Consider the following 20883-nt stretch of genomic DNA (forward strand, 5'->3'; position numbering starts at 1 on the left):
ATGGAATTTTAATTGTTTGCGACCAGAGACAATTAATAAAACTATAGAGTCGAATTCATAGAATTCGCAACGACACTACAGAATCATTTTTTATGAAATTTTGCCAACCTAAGCTAATATTATAATAAATAAATAAGCTTTTTTTTAATAACATTATATAAATTTCAATTAATATAGGTAGTAAGTATGTGATTAAGAAAAGACTAACAGGGATAAAAATTACCTACGTAACATAAACCAACGTATTCAACATCTCAAAATTCACAAACGAAAACAACATTATTACGTATAAATAATAAAACCCACATTTAAACCGTATTTCCTTCCAAATTACACAAAACACCGTAAGAGAGCACGCATGTATGGCGGATAACCGACGTGTGACGTCATAGCTCACACATTGACGTTTTGTTTACGTAACTCTATGGAATTTCAAATATAGAACTCAAGTTCGAATGTAGAACAAAGCCGAAGCCTCTTTAGAATATTCTAGAACAGATAATATATGGGATGGAAATTAAACACAAAAGTAATACATGTTTATGTACTTTTCTGTACAGTTTCCATCCAAAACCCCTATCTATCCACTGCAGAATTTTGTGTGCATATCGCGTAGGTCTAAGAATCGAACATGTATTTTTCATACCCGTAAGTGATTAACTCAAGCATTTATTTATTCAATGAGACTTCTAGAAGCACTTTTGAATCGTCATTACATATTTTTAATATTTAGCACCGATTCGGAAAGTAGGTATCTACGGAGAAGATCCGGCAAAAGATAAAAGTAAGGCAGAACAACGTTTGCTGGGACTGCTAGTATAATATTATGTATTTAGTTATTTCAACAGTATCGCATTGACCCCTTTAAAGGTGAGTATCGACTTCGCGCTCCAAGAGATCGAACATTGGCGCGCGCTCCAGCCGCGTGAAATGGATACCAGTTTGGAACGCGCGCCAAAATGTTCGTTGGAGCGGTCGAACGCGGAGCGGTCCGTTCCGTCGGGTGTCGGTTTTTTACCGCGCATCAAACGTGGCGCGCGCGCCAATGGAGACGGGTTTGTCGTATTTTTTGTGTTTGTTGCGCTCCGAGTAATAATTATGGATAACCAAAGTGAAGTGAATTTTTTTATTGTGTCTTCTATCACTTCGAACTGCATATCTCTTATAAGTGGCACTCCATACTGCATTCTTTTTCGGTACAGATCTTTTATCCACCAACGCACTTTTCGTTTCTGTTTTTTCTTTCTTATTATGCTGTGTATAATTAATTACAAAAGCTGCTGCTGCTCGTACACGACTGGCTTCCATGATGAACGGTCAAACACTGGAACGGTTGCCACGCGCGCCAGGCGCGCTTAGTTGATATACTTCAATTATTTGGAACGCGCTCCGCGGAACGCACTCTCGGCGCGGTCATTCATGGCGCGCGCGCCAGGAGCGCGAAGTCGATACCCAGCTTTACGCAACGCTACGTGACCCCTAACGATTGTCGATGGCGCGAGTCGAGCAGTTCGTTGGTTCGTTATTCGTGAATTTAAAATTTCGGATAAATAGTGTTGAATTTATATTTTTTGTTAGTATTTTCTTGTATATTTTACGCGTGTATTTATAAAAACAAAGACTTTTTCAACGGATTTTAAACGCGATTTATTCGTAATGTTATGTCTTCCCGTGACCACGCTCGCTGCTAAGCCGCTATTCGAAACATCGGGATTCGGGATACATAATAATATAATAGACTAGCTGTGCCACGCGGTTTCACCCGCGTGGCTCCGCTCCTGTTGGTCTTAGCGCGCTGTGTTTCATTAGATCAAAAAAATAGCGCTATAGCGTGATAATATATCTTCTTATACAGGGTTACTTGTAAAACACCAGCAACCTCGCAGGACAAGATAGCTAACATCATAAGTAACAACATTTGTTCTACGACTTTTGATAATTTGTTAGATTTTATTTTCATACAAAAATAAATTTTCATTTAATTTTCCGTTTGAATATTATAAACTCTACGTGCATTCCGAAACTTACGTAAACAAGAAGCGAACGGGAGGGGAAAGGGGGCGTCGCGTCGTCCTTTCGATAATGAATAGAACATAGACTTACAAATGTTAGGAGAATACAATAAAAGTTTAAAAAATCATTTAAAAATAATTTATTGCGTTATGCCAAAAGTCGTAGATCAAATGTTGTTACTAATGATGTTAGCTATCTTGTCCTGCGAGGTTGCCGGTGTTTTACAAATAACCCTGTATATCAAAATGAATCGCAAAATGTGTTGGTAAGCGCATAACTCGAGAACGGCTGAACCGATTTCGATAGTTCTTTTTTTATTATATTTCTTGAAGTACGAGGATGGATCTTATGTAGAGAAAACGTAAATATGTACCACGGGAGAAGCCGGGGCGGACCGCTAGTAGCCTATATTAATCGTGGATAATGTACTTAGCTTTCGAATGGTGAAAGAATTTTTAAAATCGGTCCAGTAGTTTATGAGCCTATTCATTACAATCAAACAAACAAATTTTAATTTCTACAGTTTACTAGCAATGTCCGAGTGCAGAAAGGGAATTCCCATTGGAATGTGATGTTTCACCGCGGTATAAATTATGAATGAATGAATGAATGAATGAATGAAAACGCTTTATTGTACACCATTACAAACAGGAAAAGACATGCATATACAGAAGAGAGACATGCACAAATGGCGGCCTTATGGCTTTAGTAGCCATCTCTTCCAGGCAACCAAACACAAGATAAAAAACATAAAATCATGACAGAGGGTGGTGGTAAAGCTGTATTAGATTAGTAATTAAAAAACAAATTCAAAAAAAACAATATACCTACATAAACATACACATACATAAGTACATAAAAATTATTATAAATAAAAACTTATTACTAATTACTAGTCTTAGATATCACTCTCTAGCCTCCAAACTATCGCCAGACACAAAAATCATATCATAAAATCGATACAAAATTATTGACTCATTAGTCATTACTCATTTCGTAAATCTCCATTTTTGGTAACGTCACTTAAGGACGCGTTTACGAATCTGACTAAAATAAGCAGTTTTTCGGTGCATTTTGCGGCGAAATAGTACAAAACCAAATTTAACTAATAATTACCATAAATAGATTACTCCTTAATCTTTAAGTGGTACTAATTTTTAAGTCGAAAATTTTGGTTTATAATATTGAAAAAAATAATTTCCGTTGCCTCTTCACACAAAATTGACAATATCGTGCTGAATAAACAAGCATTTTTCTTGTATTTAATAAAACAAATTGATTTATTTAAAAATATTTTAAGTAAGTAGACATGTCTAACTCAAAAAGGTACTAGATAAAATTATCAAAATGTTACAAATAGGCTGAGAAAAAAATTAAAATCAAATCTTATTTTTTCACATATTTAGCTGTGAACGCGTGATACTTATTGCATTGAAATAAGGGTTATTTTATTTGTCACTATCTTGATAAAATTTGTAATGAAATATTTTAGTAATTTAGTCGGCGCTCGGACGCCTTTGTGAGTAGACGCTGTGACGCTTGTAAGCAGTTCCTCGTTTACGAAAAGATCGCTGTACGTATACAAAATATTTGACCTAATAAACTTGATCATTGACGCATTCTGCACCGACAACCAAGGCACACCAAGGAAAGATTTTATTTATAGTTTTTCATACTTATGGGATTATAAATTTCATATTTAGTTTCTGACTTGATGGAGTGACCTGCATGTGTACTTCGAAAGTTCGAAGACTGCTACTGGAACTAATAGACGAGTAGAGCTAGGTATGCCGAGTTTGGGCTCGTTTTGTTAGTTATGTTGAGACCTTACCTCCGGACTTGATGGAGTGACCTGCAGGTGTACTTCGAAGACTGCTACTGGAACTAAAAGATGGTTAGAGCTAGGTGTGCCGAGTTTGGGCTCATTTTGTTAGTTATGTTGAGACCTTACCTCCGGACTTGATGGAGTGACCTGCAGGTGCATTTACAAAATATGTTTTATTAATTAATGTAATAATATAGTGTCGTAGTATACGTACGGTTACTTACATATTTTGTAAAATTAAATTGTAATACTGAAATGATTTAAAAGAGCAACTATGGAGTTTCTTGCCGATTCTTCTCCATAGATACTGCTTTCCGAATCGGTGGTAAATGATAAAAATATGTATTGACGTTTCAAAAGTGCTTCTCGAAGAAGTCTAATTGAATAAATAAATGTTTGAGTTTGAGTTTGAGTTTGTCGACTTATAAAAATACTACAGGTTTGCCGGCAGCTTCGCCTGCATCATTTTTAAATTTAACCCAAATTCGGCGCCATTTTGAAATGCTTTGTTAATTGACCGATTTCGTTCAAAATCGATATCTGAGGATCCTTAAAGGGGTGACAGACGTACGAGTAAGTACGCGAACTTGTGGCTCGACGACCTTTTTCGCTCGTGTGTCACCCCAAGTACGCGTACTTAAAAACCGTCGAGTAAGTTCGTTGACGATCCAGCATGTTTGAAATTTTACTCGAAGCCCGCCTTGGCTCGCACGTCTGTCACCGCCGCGAGCCGAGTAAGTACGCGAACTTTAAAACCGCGACTTTAAAGTTCGTACGTCTATCAGCCCTTTTAGGATCACAAAACAGGAAACTGTTACAAAAATTTGAAAAAGTCAACGCCATTTTGAAATTTTCTGTTATTGTACCGATTTCGTTCAAAATCGATATCTGAGGCTCCCTGGGATCGCAAAACAGGAAACTTGTACCAAAATTTTAAAAAGTCAGCGCCATTTTGAAATTCTTTGTTATTGTACCGATTTCGTTCAAAATCGATATCTGAGGATCCTTAGGATCACAAAACAGGAAACTGTTACCAAAATTGAAAAAAAGTCAACGCCATTTTGAAATTTTCTGTTATTGTACCGATTTCGTTCAAAATCGATATCTGAGGCTCCCTGGGATCGCAAAACAGGAAACTGGTACCAAAATTTTAAAAAGTCAGCGCCATTTTGAAATTCTTTGTTATTGTACCGATTTCGTTCAAAATCGATATCTGAGGCTCCCTGGGATCGCAAAACAGGAAACTGGTACCAAAATTTTTAAAAGTCAGCGCCATTTTGAAATTCTTTGTTATTGTACCGATTTCGTTCAAAATCAATATCTAAGGATCCCTAGGATCGCAAAACAGGTAACTGGTACCAATATTTTAAAAAGCCAGCGCCATTTTGAAATTCGTTGTTATTGTACCGATTTCGCTCAAAATCGATATCTGAGACTCCCTGGGATCGCAAAACAGGAAACTGGTACCAAAATTTTAAAAAGTCAGCGCCATTTTGAAATTCTTTGTTATTGTACCGATTTCGTTCAAAATCGATATCTGAGGATCCTTAGGATCACAAAACAGGAAACTGTTACCAAAATTGAAAAAAAGTCAACGCCATTTTGAAAATTTCTGTTATTGTACCGATTTCGTTCAAAATCGATATCTGAGGCTCCTTAGGATCACAAAACAGGAAAATGGTACCGAAATTTAAAAAAGTCAACGCCATTTTGATTTTTTTGTTATTGTACCGATATCGTTAAAAATCGATATCTGAGGATCCTTAGGATCACAAAACAGGAAACTGTTACTAAAATAAAAAAAGTCAACGCCATTTTGAAATTTTTGTTATTGTACTGATTTCGTTCAAAATCGATATCTGAGGATCTACGATCGCAAAATAGGAAACTGGTACCAAAATTTAATAAATTCAGCTGGTAAAGAAGCAAAATATACAATTCTTGCAGTTTCTATGTCAGTTAACTGTCGAATCTTTCTGCCAGCGTAACCAGCAGAGCTGAGTTTGATCCTAAGGATCCTCAGGTATCGATTTTGAACGAAATCTGTCAATTAACAAAGAATTTCAAAATGGCGCCGAATTTTTTAAATTTCGGTACCATTTTCCTGTTTTGTGATCCCAGGGAGTCTCAGATATCGATTTTGAACGAAATCGGTACAATAACAGAAAATTTCAAAATGACGTTGTCTTTTTTTCAATTTAGGTAACAGTTTCCTGTTTTGTGATCCTAAGGATCCTCAGATATCGATTTTGAACGAAATCGGTACAATAACAAAGAATTTCAAAATGGCGCTGAATTTTTAAAATTTTGGTACCAGTTTCCTGTTTTGCGATCCCAGGGAGCCTCAGATATCGATTTTGAACGAAATCGGTACATTAACAGAAAATTTCAAAATGACGTTGTCTTTTTTTCAATTTAGGTAACAGTTTCCTGTTTTGTGATCCTAAGGATCCTCAGATATCGATTTTGAACGAAATCGGTACAATAACAAAGAATTTCAAAATGGCGCTGACTTTTTAAAATTTTGGTACCAGTTTCCTGTTTTGCGATCCCAGGGAGCCTCAGATATCGATTTTGAACGAAATCGGTACAATAACAGAAAATTTCAAAATGGCGTTGACTTTTTTTCAATTTTGGTAACAGTTTCCTGTTTTGTGATCCTAAGGATCCTCAGATATCGATTTTGAACGAAATCGGTACAATAACAAAGAATTTCAAAATGGCGCTGACTTTTTAAAATTTTGGTACCAGTTTCCTGTTTTGCGATCCCAGGGAGCCTCAGATATCGATTTTGAACGAAATCGGTACAATAACAGAAAATTTCAAAATGGCGTTGACTTTTTCAAATTTTTGTAACAGTTTCCTGTTTTGCGATCCCAGGGAGCCTCAGATATCGATTTTGAACGAAATCGGTACAATAACAGAAAATTTCAAAATGGCGTTGACTTTTTTTCAATTTTGGTAACAGTTTCCTGTTTTGTGATCCTAAGGATCCTCAGATATCGATTTTGAACGAAATCGGTACAATAACAAAGAATTTCAAAATGGCGCTGACTTTTTAAAATTTTGGTACCAGTTTCCTGTTTTGCGATCCCAGGGAGCCTCAGATATCGATTTTGAACGAAATCGGTACAATAACAGAAAATTTCAAAATGGCGTTGACTTTTTCAAATTTTTGTAACAGTTTCCTGTTTTGCGATCCTAGAGATCCTCAGATATCGATTTGGAACGAAATCGGTACAATAACAAAAAAAATCAAAATGGCGTTGACTTTTTTAAATTTTGGTAACAGTTTCCTGTTTTGTGATCCTAAGGATCCTGAGATATCGATTTTGTACGAAATCGGTACAATTAAAAAAAAATTATACTGCGTCCATAGATAACAGGTATACCTGTTATACGGACGCAGTATAATTTTTTTAACAAAACGAGCCCAAACTCGGCACACCTAGCTCCACTCGTCTATGAGTTCCAGTACCAGTCTTCGAAGTACACTTTGGCAAGTACTTGTTTACCAAACAATCACTGTCCAATGAAATTAGATAAATGGTATCTACTTTTGTGACCATTCAACGTTACAAACTTTACAAATCAAAGTAAAGTTAAAAAAAACATAGCAATAAAAATAAGCTCAATTATCAAGTCGTGTCAGTTTACTCATAATTTCGCCGCTTCGCGCATTTCGATGTGTGTGTGAGCCGTGCACGTGTAGTAGTAAGACTCAATACCTAAAATTGATGCGCGTCAATTTGTAAATACGTCCTTAAAATACAATGAAATACATACCCTCCTTTTTTGGTAGTCGGTTGACAGTTCACATTACGTATTACGAATGTGGCTTATCTTTATTTCCAGAGCATTTTAAATAATCTTAATAATTATAAATCTCGTGTCACAATGTTTGTCCTCAATGGACTCCCAAACCACTTAACCGATTATAATAAAATTCGCACACCATGTGCAGTTCGATCCAACTTGAGAGATAGGATAGTTTAAATCTCAAATCGTTTTAGAGAAAGCGGGCGAAGCCGCGGGCGGTAAGCTAGTATGTATTAAATATGTCAAGGTATGGTGATGTATTTAAAAAAATATTTTAATCGAGAACGCCGCCCACGATCTCCCGAACTTATGAGTTTAAAAATATGTAGTTCTTGCTTCATTATATTTTCGTTCAATTGATGCAATAAAAATGGAAGAAATATACATACGTATAGATAGTTGATATGTATTTAGAAGTAGCCTATATACTTATCCAGAAAAATACATTTTCGGATCAGTCGTTTCAGCGAAAGATAGAGATTAGAGATATTTGTTCAAATATTATAATGCTAAATAGGTTTGTCTTATGACACATAATCTTTTTAGTTCGAACTAATAATAGTTCAAAAGGTTAGCGCGTTTTAGCAACAAATTTCAGATTTATAATATGTATTAGTATGAATAATCATCCTGCCAATATTATAAACGAAAAATATTGTTACAGTGTATGTTACCTACTCTTCCACGCGAAAACCATCGAACAGATTTTGATAATACTTGGCAGTTATGTAGCTTGTAACAGAATTAACAAATTACCCACATATAAAAACTTGCTTTTGCAGCTTCATCCGCAGATGAAACCGCACAGCACAACTAGTCTATCAACTAAAAATTACTCCTATTACACTCAATTTAAAACCACCCGGATCGGATACACTATGAGGCAAACACACACACAAGCCGATCTATTTTTATATATTGTTTAAAACACAGGTCATAGACATTGTAATATTCTCAGTGACTGTTTCATATGAAACCTTGGATTGCGCAATAAGAAAAGATGGCACATTTCCATAGCTTTGAGCCTGAGGTGTCAGATAAACAAAAACATTATCGGGTATAAATAGGTATTGATCATTAAAGATGAAATGAGAGTAAGAGGTGTATTTTAACTATAGGTAGGTACTAGGTATCTAATATAGTTTACCTGTAAGTACATATGTTTATCTATCTTTATACCTATATAAAAATGAAACCCGTTTTGCGTTGTCACGGCATCACGTATTCACGTTTGAACGGATGGACCGATTTCGATAATTCTTTTTTTATTATATTCCTTGAAATACGAAAAACATAAATATGTAACACGGGCGAAGCCGGGGCGGACAGCTAGACGAAAATATTTTAAGAAGTGTAATTTGTTAGTATCAGAGTCCAGAGATATCTAAAATAAATGCCTTAAAATACTTTTAGCTTAGTGTCCGATTTTTGATGAGATTCCCACGAGAATTTCCTGATAGTCTATGCATGCGAACCAGGAGGCAGAAAGCTAGTTACAGGCTTTTTTATTAGGTACTTATTATCACAAATCTATATGGGCGTATAGAACTAGTTATTAAATATCATCCGCTAAAAAAAATCAGTGCAAAACCATTCACAAAAAAAACACTAAGTACAAACTTCGCGCAGGTCAAAAAACATCCTGTACACCTACTGAACAAATGTCAAAGTACACCCGTCTCGCTCGCACACACCCGAACGTAAGGGCGCGCGAGAGAGACAGACGCACAGACCTCGCGCCTCACCTTGACTCTCGACATTGCTTGTTTCATTGAAAGCGAGTATGTGTTCCACTATGGGAATTTATCCGCCTAACACTTCAAGGCGTTTTATATTGAATATTATTAATTGTAAGGTTATCTATTTGTAAATTATTTTTAACCGACTTCAAAAAAAGGAGGAGGTTATCAATTCGGCCGGTATGTTTTTTTTTTTATGTATGTACACCGATTACTCCGAGGTTTCTGAACCGATTTACGTGATTCTTTTTTTGTTCGATGCGGGATGGTGTCGAATTGGTCCCATAAAAATTTTATTGGGATAGGCCCAGTAGTTTTTATTTTATGAGCATTTTTGTCTGTATTTGTAAATGTTGCAAGTGCAAGTTTGAAGTCGGTTGTTTTTAACGCAGTTATCACTTGTTCTATTTCTATACTAACACTAGCTGTGCCCGGCGGTTTTAGTGTAGTGTATCTAACACCGAAAGAATTTTTCAAATCGGACCAGTCGTTCCTGAGATTAGTGCGTTCAAACAAACAAACTCTTTAGATAATATTATTAAAGATTTTTAAGTTGAAGTAATTGTTTTCTTGTACGCGTCAAGTTCAGATTTGATAAATTATTTCACTGTTCGACAGTCCATTTATCAAGGAAGGCTCTATATCATCACGCTAAGGCCAATAGGAGCGTAGCAATGCGGGTACAACCGCGGGGCACAGCTAGTTGATTTAGGTCGTTTATTTGTAAAAGATTTTTCTATTTCCTGCATATTTAAGTGCGAAATTGTATGGATATTTCTTGATCAATATCGTAAACATTGCTCGATCGATTTATGCCAATTCATAAGACGTGTATACAGCATTTGCGAAATTTCACATAGCGCCATGATGTCGCTAATAAAATGAGAGAATTATGAGCAAAAATATGTTGTTTACATACAGTAAATAATGTACTCAGAATTAGGATTAATCAAAAGTACTTATAATAACGATAATAGTAAATATTTTCATATAAAAATTAAACATGCATGCAAATCTATACTAATATTATAAAGCTGAAGAGTTTGTTTGTTTGAACGCGCTAATCTCGAGAACTACTGGACCGATTTGAAAAATTCTTTCGGTGTTAGATAGCTCATTTATCGAGGAAAGCTATAGGCTATATATCATCACGCTACGACCAACAGGAGAGGAGCCACGGGGGTGAAACCGCGCGGAGCGGCTAGTACATAATATGTATGTACTTACTTATGCAATATATTACTTATGCATAGACGGAAAAGTAAAATCGTTATTATATTCTATCATATAATTATGTACTTGAATTATAATGTAATATGAATTATTGTATTTGAGGAAATAATAAGCCAATTTATATAAAACATTATACTGTATAAACTATAACATATAGGTACATAGTACCTAGGTCAGGTTAATATACCTAGGGTTTAGTAATAAACAAGTGATAACTGCGTTAAAAACAACCGACTTCAAACTTGCACTTGCAAAATTTACAAATACCTACAGACAAAAATGCTCATAAAATAAAAACTACTGGGCCTATCCGAATAAAATTTTTATGGGACCAATTCGACACCATCCCGCATCGAACAAAAAAAGAATCACGTAAATCGGTTCAGAAACCTCGGAGTAATCGGTGTACATACATAAAAAAAAAAAAAAATATACCGGCCGAATTGATAACCTCCTCCTTTTTTTTGAAGTCGGTTAATAATAATATAAATTAGTAGGAACTTCAATTCCTAAATCACCCTTTTAACTACATTTTTGAAGATGTATATCGTAAGTCGTATGAATTCTTCTTTAAACAAAACTACATTACTACATAGTATAAAACAAAGTCGATTTCTCTGTCCCTATGTTCCTTTGTATGCTTAAATCTTTAAAACTACTCAACGAATTTGGATGCGGTTTTTTTAACAGATAAGAGTGATTCAAGAGGAAGGTTTTAATATATAATTTATTAGGTTTTAGACAAAGCGGGCGAAGCCGCGGGCGGTAAGCTAGTAATACATATACTATCAAATCGACCTCAACCAAGTCACAGCTACATAAAAATGAAAGTTGCATCATTTACAAGGCTTAGGGCGTGCTACGTGACGCATCACGCATACGACACATGACTACGGCCACAGTAGCATTACGAACAGTATGGAAACTACATACATAAAAAACATAGTATAAAAAATTAAAAAACACGCCTATTGAAACTATTGTATCGTCAGTCGTCACCGATCTTTGATAAGTGTACAAAGTTTGAATTAAATCTGTCCGATTTAAGTGGGTCAAAATGGAGTCTAAAGGAGTCGGTTACACACAAACATACAGATGAAGCTAATAAAGGCGTGCTAAAAATAACTGATGGGAACATGAGCGATAAATTGAATTCCCTATAAAAACCCTTTACAATTAATTTTTCATATTATTTTACAAATTTCATCATAATATTAGTATACCTACCTAGATCTGCTTTCCTAAATACTTCAGAGATACCTTACTTTGCGCAATTTACTTTTTTTTTCTTCAAATTTTTTCTTACACCAAGAAATGTTCAAAACGTAAAAAACCTAATCCACCATCTGGTGTAATCGGATAAAAAATTTAAATATAAATACATTTAGATGGTCAAGGCCTTATCAGTTGTTTTTGGCGATCGCTAAACCGGTCAACCTTGGCTCGGAGTTGGCTGTTATCAGGGGCCCTATTTAACGTGATGACAAACAAATTTGAACATTATTATATAGAAATAGCCTCTATTGTTCTATACACCTATGGGGAGATTCATAGGAATCTTATGCTATTGGAACAGAATCTATTTTAAAACATTTTTTTAAATATAAATTTAGCATGGACCCTATTCACCGTTGATAAACAAATTTAAACCCTATCACAATGCAATAGGCTCTATTTTTATATGTACATCTTAATATCGATTTATATGAACCTTACACCATTGCAATAGAGTCGATAATAACGTGTTTATTTTACGTATTTATCAGGGGCCCTGTGAAACATGTTCTTAAACAAATATGGACCTTATGACATTGAAAAAGAGTCTATTTTAATAGAGTTGTTTACATAGATTAGATATACATATGTATGTAATATAGTGTGTAGTATGTTACGCTGTTTTGTGTCTGAATATAAATTATTCAATCACTTTGTTCAATAGAAAACTTAAGGTGGACTTCCGACCACCGCGGCTCCGGCGTCACTAACGCAGCGACAGTGACGCGGCGACAGAGCGATAGTATTATACAGTACGGAAATGTATGATGGAACGTTCGAGCGCAGCGTCACTGTCGCAGCGACAGTAACGCTGCGTCAGTGTCGCGCGGCCGTAGCGGCCGTGCTATGCTCGCGCAAGCACTGTCGCGTGGCAGGCTGCAAAAGCACGTTGTTTTTAGGTTATTATCGAGTTATTTTCGAAAGAATATCTAAAAAATGAACGTTAGTAACATATTTACGCACATTACGCACATTACATGCAATTTTGTACGATTTAAGTGAAACGGGCTACAAAAACCAGCCTAAAAAGGATTCTATATTATTTATTTCTATATATCTATATTATTTATTCTATCTATATGATTCTAATAATATTTTTTTAATTTTTCGGTTCATTCCTACTGTACCGCACAACCGTCAGGTATGGACTAATAACTGTGACTGACGCCGGAGTCGCGCTGCTCGGAAGCTTAGACGCTGCGGCCGTTGCGATAGAGCCGCGCTGGTCGGAAGTCCACCTTTATATATCTTTAGATGGTTAACGAGGCAGCAAAGTGTGTCGAAAATTTAATAAGGAAGTTCTCATTGTATTGATAAATTTTTACCGCATTAATAAATGATAATGAATGAATAATGATACATAATAAAAACCGGTTAGCAAAGGTTTAAAAATATCATGAGGTGACAAATGTTGTTCTGCCCCGGACACCCTTATGAGTTAGAGGTATAAAAATAGTTTACGACCTACCGTATAAACGTAAATTTCACAAATATCGATTAAGCTATTTCCAAAAAAATGTTTAAACACTGACAAACGAGATTTTTATGTATCTAGCTCGTAGATAGTTTTGAATTAAATTATTTTGTAGAAAACATAAACAAATTTTGATTAACCTTGGCCACTCTCATTTGGTGCGTTTTAGATTCGTTAAATTTCATTGTAATCGGTTCAGTAGAATTTGCGTGAAAGAGTAACAAACACACACACACACACACACACACATATACTCACAAACTTTCGAATTTATACTATAAGTAGGATACAAAATTAAATGACAATACTTTTTGTGAACATTTATCACTGATTTGGACTTTGAACGTAATATTTTTTCTCTAAACGGAAAATCTTGTCGTGAAAATATTCAACTTTTTTATCTGTAATTTGATGCAAATTCCTTGTTAATTTAAACGCGGATGCCAATAAACAATAAATTGTTTTTCAATTTTCCCATCTTATCCTACTTCCTAGTTCCTACTATGGTACTATAAAATTAGTATAAAATTAACAAACGCTAACATTTATGAGAATGGATGTTTATTACTGTTTCATACAAGAACAGTGAATTAATTCTTTATAAAATTTTGAACAGAGTTTTATTATAGTCCATATTGGCAAAAAGTTTGGAAAATCCAAAAGTGCACGCCTCATAATCTCATCCTTTACAATAAAATTGATTATTTATAAAGGTGTATATAATATAAGTATGTAGATACACTTGTTCTCATGTGCCAATGCTCTTGTACTGTCTCAAAACAGTTGGAAAAGTAAAGAAAGCGGTACCGTAATAATTGAGCTATTTTTCTTGTGGCCTAGATGTGAAACTGCGCAGGTTTAAGGGACTGACTACCAACTTATTTTTTTAAACCTTGGCTTATAGTATAAAGAATCGAGTTTATAATGGTGAATTTTGAGTATACTATAAATATATAAAAAAAAGTCGATATTTTTTTTGTTTATTTAATAACAATTAAACCACATCGAATCAGACCCTGAAAAATGAAAGGGTTCTATTCCTGAGCATACTCAAGCGTAAGAGAAAAAAAAAGACTCAATTAGTAAAGTATTTCGGTCGCAATCGTGTTAACAAGAAAATCCTCCGCACATACAGACACACGGACGTCCAAGACAGAACTTTTTTAAACTGTTTTTTAACTAGTTTAATTTCTGTTTAAATAACAAAAATGACATCAAAAATATCATGAATGTTAAAAATAGTGTTTTTTCTTAATATGTGTGTGTATGTATTATCTTACAAGTGCAATGTATGATACATAAAGACATTTTTACAAAATATCTGTTAAAAAAATTTTTTACAATGTTTTTCCAACAGTCTTCCTTGATACATTGACCCACCCACACATAAATAGTTGTTCATTCCCGAAATTAGAAAAAAAAGGGGTAAGATTCTTTCTTCTGTACTAATAAATATATAAAAACGCCTCCGTTTACTCTTTGGACATAGCGTGATAGCCTTCCTCAATAAATGGACTATCAAATACATACTAATATTATAAATGCGAAAGTATTTTTGTCTGTCTGTCTGTTACTCAATCACGCCTAAACTACTGAACCAATTTTTCATGATATTGGTATGAATTTGGTATGGAGATATTTTGATACCCGAGAAAGGACATAGGCTACTTTTTATCCCGAGAAAATGACGCAATCCCGGAAATCCCACGGGAACGGGAACTATATGACTGCGCGGGCGAAGCCGCGGGCGGAAACCTAGTGAAGAATAAATTTCAATTTCAAACAATTAGTTCGCCTAATTATCAATTTTATTGTTCTACTTAACAATATTTTACTATATTATTTGTCCATAATAATACGATGACTTCTATTTACGAATCGCCACAATCGGCTGTGACCTCATTTTACTCTCAATTGATATCAAATACCATATTGTTCGCCAAATTGCGCAGTTTCATATTTACACAGGTGCTCGCGAAATCGATTACTTATCAAGGACTGAATGAGACAAATTGACTATTTAGTTGTATGTATTGTATAGGATTACTTCCGTTTTTTAGTGGATTGCAATGGGTCCATTTAATATTGGAATTGTATGAAAATAATTAAGAAGGTATATAATAATTAATAACTAACAGACCCTTGCGGTTTTACCCGCTCCGCTCCTATTGGTCTTAGCATATGATATATGGCCTAACATCCTCCATAAATGGACTATCTAACAGTGAAATAATTTTTTAAACCGGGGCCGTGGTTCCTGAGATAAGCATGTTCTTGCAAGCAAACTCTTCAGCTTTATAATATGAAGTATAATATTATATTGAAATGTGAATAAACCCTCTAATACTTCAAAAATATGTTCCATACAATTTGACCGCCTCCTCGGTAAAGTGGTTGACGCGTGAGCGTAACACCGAGGGGTCCTGGGTTCGATTCCCTGTGAAGACGAGGAAAAAAAACATCTTGCTCTGGTAGGACACAGAAGTCTGATCACATACTTGTCCCTAAAGAAAATCGATCAGTGAAACAGATGTATAATGCATCTGCCCCTTACCCCACTTGGGGATATGGGACTTCACTTATACAATTTGGCAAGGCAAAAGTTTTCTTTATTTTATTAACTGACATTACCTATATGCCGATTAAAAAAAATCTAACCTCAATACCTAATCTAAGACCTACATTATCCCTAGATAAGCATTACTAGAGCAATGCCCTAGATCTAAGTTTTTATCAAATGCACTATTTTCCTTATCAAACAACACTACTACATTGAGATGACAGTTTTCAATTCTCTTTGTATTTATTATTTCATGAGAAATTTCTAGATTCACATAAATAATTGTTATGCTTATGAGTAATGTGGTAGAAATTTATCTCTCTTTTATATTTTACTCAAATTGCATAAATTTTCGGTCTTTGATTTTTTTATTTATAAATAGGATAGTGGACAACAATCCATGTTACTAATATGTTAAAAAAAGACGTGTGGCACTCGGGGACTGCCGCGGTAAAGCTATTGCATGCTATGCCTTCAAGTCACACCTCCGCCCTTCGGAGTGGGGAGCGTGAGGTTTTTTTTTTCAATTTTGCAATAGTTTAAAAATTTGTCAGCCGTTTAATATATTAAATAACTTGATTTCCACCCGCAGCTCCGCCCGCCGTTTCAAAGAAAAGCCCGCATAGTTCCGTTTCCTGTGGGTTTTCCGGGATAAAAAAAGCTTATGTCTTTCATTATTCTGGATCTTGAGCTACCTACATACCAAATTTCATTGTAATTTGTTCAGTACACAATAAAATAGATGTGTTCTCTTGTACTTTGAGTGATTTTTCGAAGGTGCTCTTATATATTTTATGTTATCGGGAATGTTAATTGTATTAAGATTATAATTGTTAAGTAGTACTTATTTTTAATTTTAATGATGTTGATGTTTGATGAGATGAGATTTGTTTTTGTTAATTTATAAAAGAACACTGTCGAATTACGTTAGAATCCTGTAATTATAGTAAGTTCAGGCGCGGTCCCAGCCTGACATTTTGGGGGGGGACACGCAGCTGGAAAGGTATGGAATCCCCCCCCCCAACCGTACTCGCCAAATATCGTATTCACGTGAAGAAGAAGTGATAAGCAAAAACTTGAGAAAATCGTACTCGATAAAATAGAAAAAAAATTCTTATACTGTACAATATATTATAAAAAAACCGGCCAAGTGCGAGTCGGAAGCCGTTAGCTGCAAATTTTCGCAAATTTCAACATTTGCAAGGGATTAAAAACAGGTTTAAACAGAACTTTAGATGTGCGAGTGACTCCGATTTGCACCAGTTTTTTATATATTGTACAGTATAAGAATTTTTTTCTATTTTATCGAGTACGATTTTGGGGGGGGTCATGTCCCCCGTGACCACCCCCCTGGGACCGCGCCTGAGTAAGTTCTATGTGATGTAAAATAAATAAATAAAATAAAAATAAAAATAAATAGTAGTTTATAGGTAAAAGAGTCTCAAACACCCATCCATCGTCACAAACATTCGCAACTTATAATATAGGAGGATGAATACTATCTTCTATTAAAGTCATGTCAAATTAGATGCTACTAGCGGTCCGCCCCGGCTTCGCCCGTGGTACATATTAACGTTTTCTCTACATAAGAACCATCCTCGTACTTCAAGGAATATAATAAAAAAAGAATTATCGAAATCGGTTCAGCCGTTCTCGAGTTATGGAATTACAACGAAAAGTGGCATTGATTTTTATATATTAGATTTGGAAATTAACCAAAACACATATTTTCTATAATTAAAGTTCACAAGCGCAGCCATGGGGCACAAATAGTCTGCTATAAACTTTCAAATCAATCAAGTAGAACGATTTACACCAGGTGGCATATATAAAATTACTAAAAAAAATTCAAGTTCTGTCCTACATACCAAATTTACTGTATGCAAATAATATTTTCACATCTGCCCTTTGCTCACAACAGATGTTTTTTAATACATAATTTCCATTTTATAGCTTACTAGTGGTCCGGCCCAGCTTCGCCCGTGGTACATATTTCTCAATAAAAGGTAGCCTATGTCCTTTCTCAGGTATCAAAATATCTCCCTACCAAATTCACTATATTATGGTATAAAACAAAGTCACTTTCTTTGTCCTTATGTCCCTTTGTATGTTTAAATCTTTAAAACTATGCAACAGATTTTGATATGTTTTTTTTAATAGATAGAGTGATTAAACAGGAAGGTTTTAGTATATAATTTATTAGGTTTTAGACAAAGCGGGCGAAGCGGGGTAAGCTGGTTTAATATTAAACCAAAAATGATTTGCAATATTGTTTCTAAAAGTGAAGTCCCATGTCCCCGTAGTGGGGTAAGGGGCAGATGCATTATGCATACATCTGTTTCACTGATCGATTTTTCTTTAGGGACAAGTAGGTGATCAGCCTTCTGTGTCCTACCAGACCGAGACATTTTTTTTTTTTTTTTCTTCGTCTCCACCGGGAATCGAACCCAGGACCCCTCGGTTCTACGCTCACGCGTCAACCACTGTACCAAGGAGGCGGTCATAATATTGTTTCTAGCTAACGTATAAATACTCTAGTAAGCTTACACAATTTTCCGACGACTAGAATATTGGCCTAAGCTTTCTCTATTGCCATGAATATTGCATCATGTGCACCTGAATCTCTTGAGACTTCTGTCCAATGATATAAACTAGCCTATGTGTAACATGCCTTAGTGCCGTTTTTGAAGTTCGAACGTTGAGTTTAGACATATCTACATGATTTCACTTTTCATTGACTATCAAACTGATATATTATTAAATAAATTATTTGATTATTGCTGCAAACTGCATTCAAAAAGACGAAGTGATTAATAAGTTCTTCATAAATTACAAAACATTGAACAAGTATGTAATATATCCATCCACTACATTATTACACACAAATATTTATTCCAATAACTACATTTTATTAAATAAGTACTAGCTTTCCACCCGCGGCATTCAATTTCATGCAAATTGGTTCAGTAATTAAAACGTGATTGAGTAACAGACATACAGACAGAGTTACTTTCGCATTTATAATATTAGTATGGATAAACTTATTTTCTACATATTTTCTAAAAGATCTAGAATCATTTAATGTGAGCGTAGAATGCTATGAATGTCCATTACCGAACCCTACTTTATACAAAGTATTGATTTATGAAAATATAACATTTATTCACATAAACAGGGTATTATTAAGATTTTTGAATGTTTTCTTATTTGATTATCAATTAATTTTTTTCATTTTTGGTTAATCTAAGAATATGAATCACCCTTGTTACCTCTATGGCATGTCAGAACAAGTTCTTTATAGTAGATAGGGAGGCGAAGAGGGGAATTTTCTGTAATACTCGAGCGTGGCAGTTTAAGATATGAGAGATACCTTAGACCTAATAGAACAACCTTGTTAACTATTTAGCTCTATATGTAGTGACGCGCGCCTAGGATAGACGATCAGATTAGTAAAAAAAAATCGATAGTCTGAAATACTCGAGCGCGTCAGATTAAGATATTGGGGGTTGATTTTAGTGTTTTAAGACTAAATTTAACTAATCTGACCATAAGTCCTTGACGCCGCCGAGTTATAGGGTCGCGAACTTGTAAAAAAAAAACGTTAATCCGGCATTCTCGAGCGCGATTGTTTTTATTTTTATTTTGAAGAATATAATCTAAAACTTACTAAAAATACAAAATCTGCCGGTTTCCGCATGACCGGAAGTCTGGAGGAACCATTTCATCTTCCGAAAAACGCGTTGCAGCATATAAGTCGCGAACTTTACTTTTTCCAAAAAAAAAGTTTAAATAAACAAAAAAGGTAATTTTATTTTACAAAAAAAGGTCTCTTTTCATTTTTGTCCAAAGTTAAAACTTTTTTTACTTGAAGCATCGTAAAAAGTCAAACTCCCGGTTTTTTGTGTATATCTCGAAAACTGAGGGTGTTAAGAAAAATTGATATGAAATAACGATGATTAAAAAAAAGAAACCCACAAACCTTTTTCGGTCAGATTAAGAGAACCCACCAACATTTTTGTCAGATTAAGAAAATATGCTTTCAGGATACCGAGATAAACCTCCCCTATGAAAATCTGACGCGCTCGAGTATTTCAAAAGGACTCTTTTTTTCTGCATTTTCAAAAATTCATCATAACTTATCGTCATGTCGTAATCGTCAGTTTTTTTAAGGGGAGCTTCCTTGGGGCCTACTTAACACCCCTTCCGAAAATCTGACGCGCTCGAGTAAATTTTTTTTTTGTGCATTTTTGACGAATTTTTATGCCTAGCCCCACCACGCAAACCGGCAGATTAGTATACCGTTGTTATCAGAGGGACTTGGGGCATACGTAGTATGAATATCTGACGCGCTCGAGAATGCCCAAGTAACTGTTTTTTTTTACATTTTTGAAAATCCGTACACGCCAAACCCACCGCTAAAATGGTTTTTACCATAGAAGCTTTTCTTTTCGAAATTATTTTCTCTTTCGATTTTGATTAGTCTCGACGACGCCGTTGAATTACGTCATTTAGCTACCTCGCCTCCCTATCTATAGGTTAAATATATAACCAATAGAAATTTCTAGACAACTTAACTTTCAGTCAAAGTTACTGTGCAAACTTTTAACATTTCACTTTTACATACGATTAAAGTGATAATTTAAGATTAATTCAGCAATGAATACCAATTTTTATGAAGAAATATACGTTTAATACCAAATAGAGAGTTGTACAATATTTTATGAAAAATAGTTGTCTTTTTAAAAATAAAGTTATTATAAGCACGAAATAACAATGAATACGGTATTTCAATGTAAAGATGACACTGGTTGACCTAAAAAATCGGGTTCTTCAAGTAGGTAGAATCGAAGAATATTAAAAATTGAGGTTATGTTCGTGACGTAAAGCAATTTTCGCAAATTCAATACGTTTATACATTTTTAACTTAAATATACTCGTATTAGCA

General features: G+C 34.8%; 1 protein-coding gene and 1 long non-coding RNA gene across 2 annotated transcripts in view; one reads left to right on the plus strand and one right to left on the minus strand.

Moving 5' to 3' along the window:
• LOC123704495 (cyclin G) overlaps positions 1 to 20883 on the minus strand; it is a 40177-nt gene that overhangs the window by 18679 nt on the left and 615 nt on the right. The gene's annotated exons all lie outside the window — the stretch shown is intronic.
• Positions 871 to 20594, plus strand: LOC123704498. Its single transcript, XR_006753143.1, has 4 exons — positions 871 to 1111; positions 2223 to 2229; positions 3314 to 3316; positions 20583 to 20594. It is a non-coding gene; the product is annotated as an uncharacterized LOC123704498 (long non-coding RNA).

The sequence above is a fragment of the Colias croceus genome, chromosome 30, assembly GCF_905220415.1.
Source record: "Colias croceus chromosome 30, ilColCroc2.1".
Classification (NCBI taxonomy): Eukaryota; Metazoa; Arthropoda; class Insecta; order Lepidoptera; family Pieridae; genus Colias; species Colias croceus.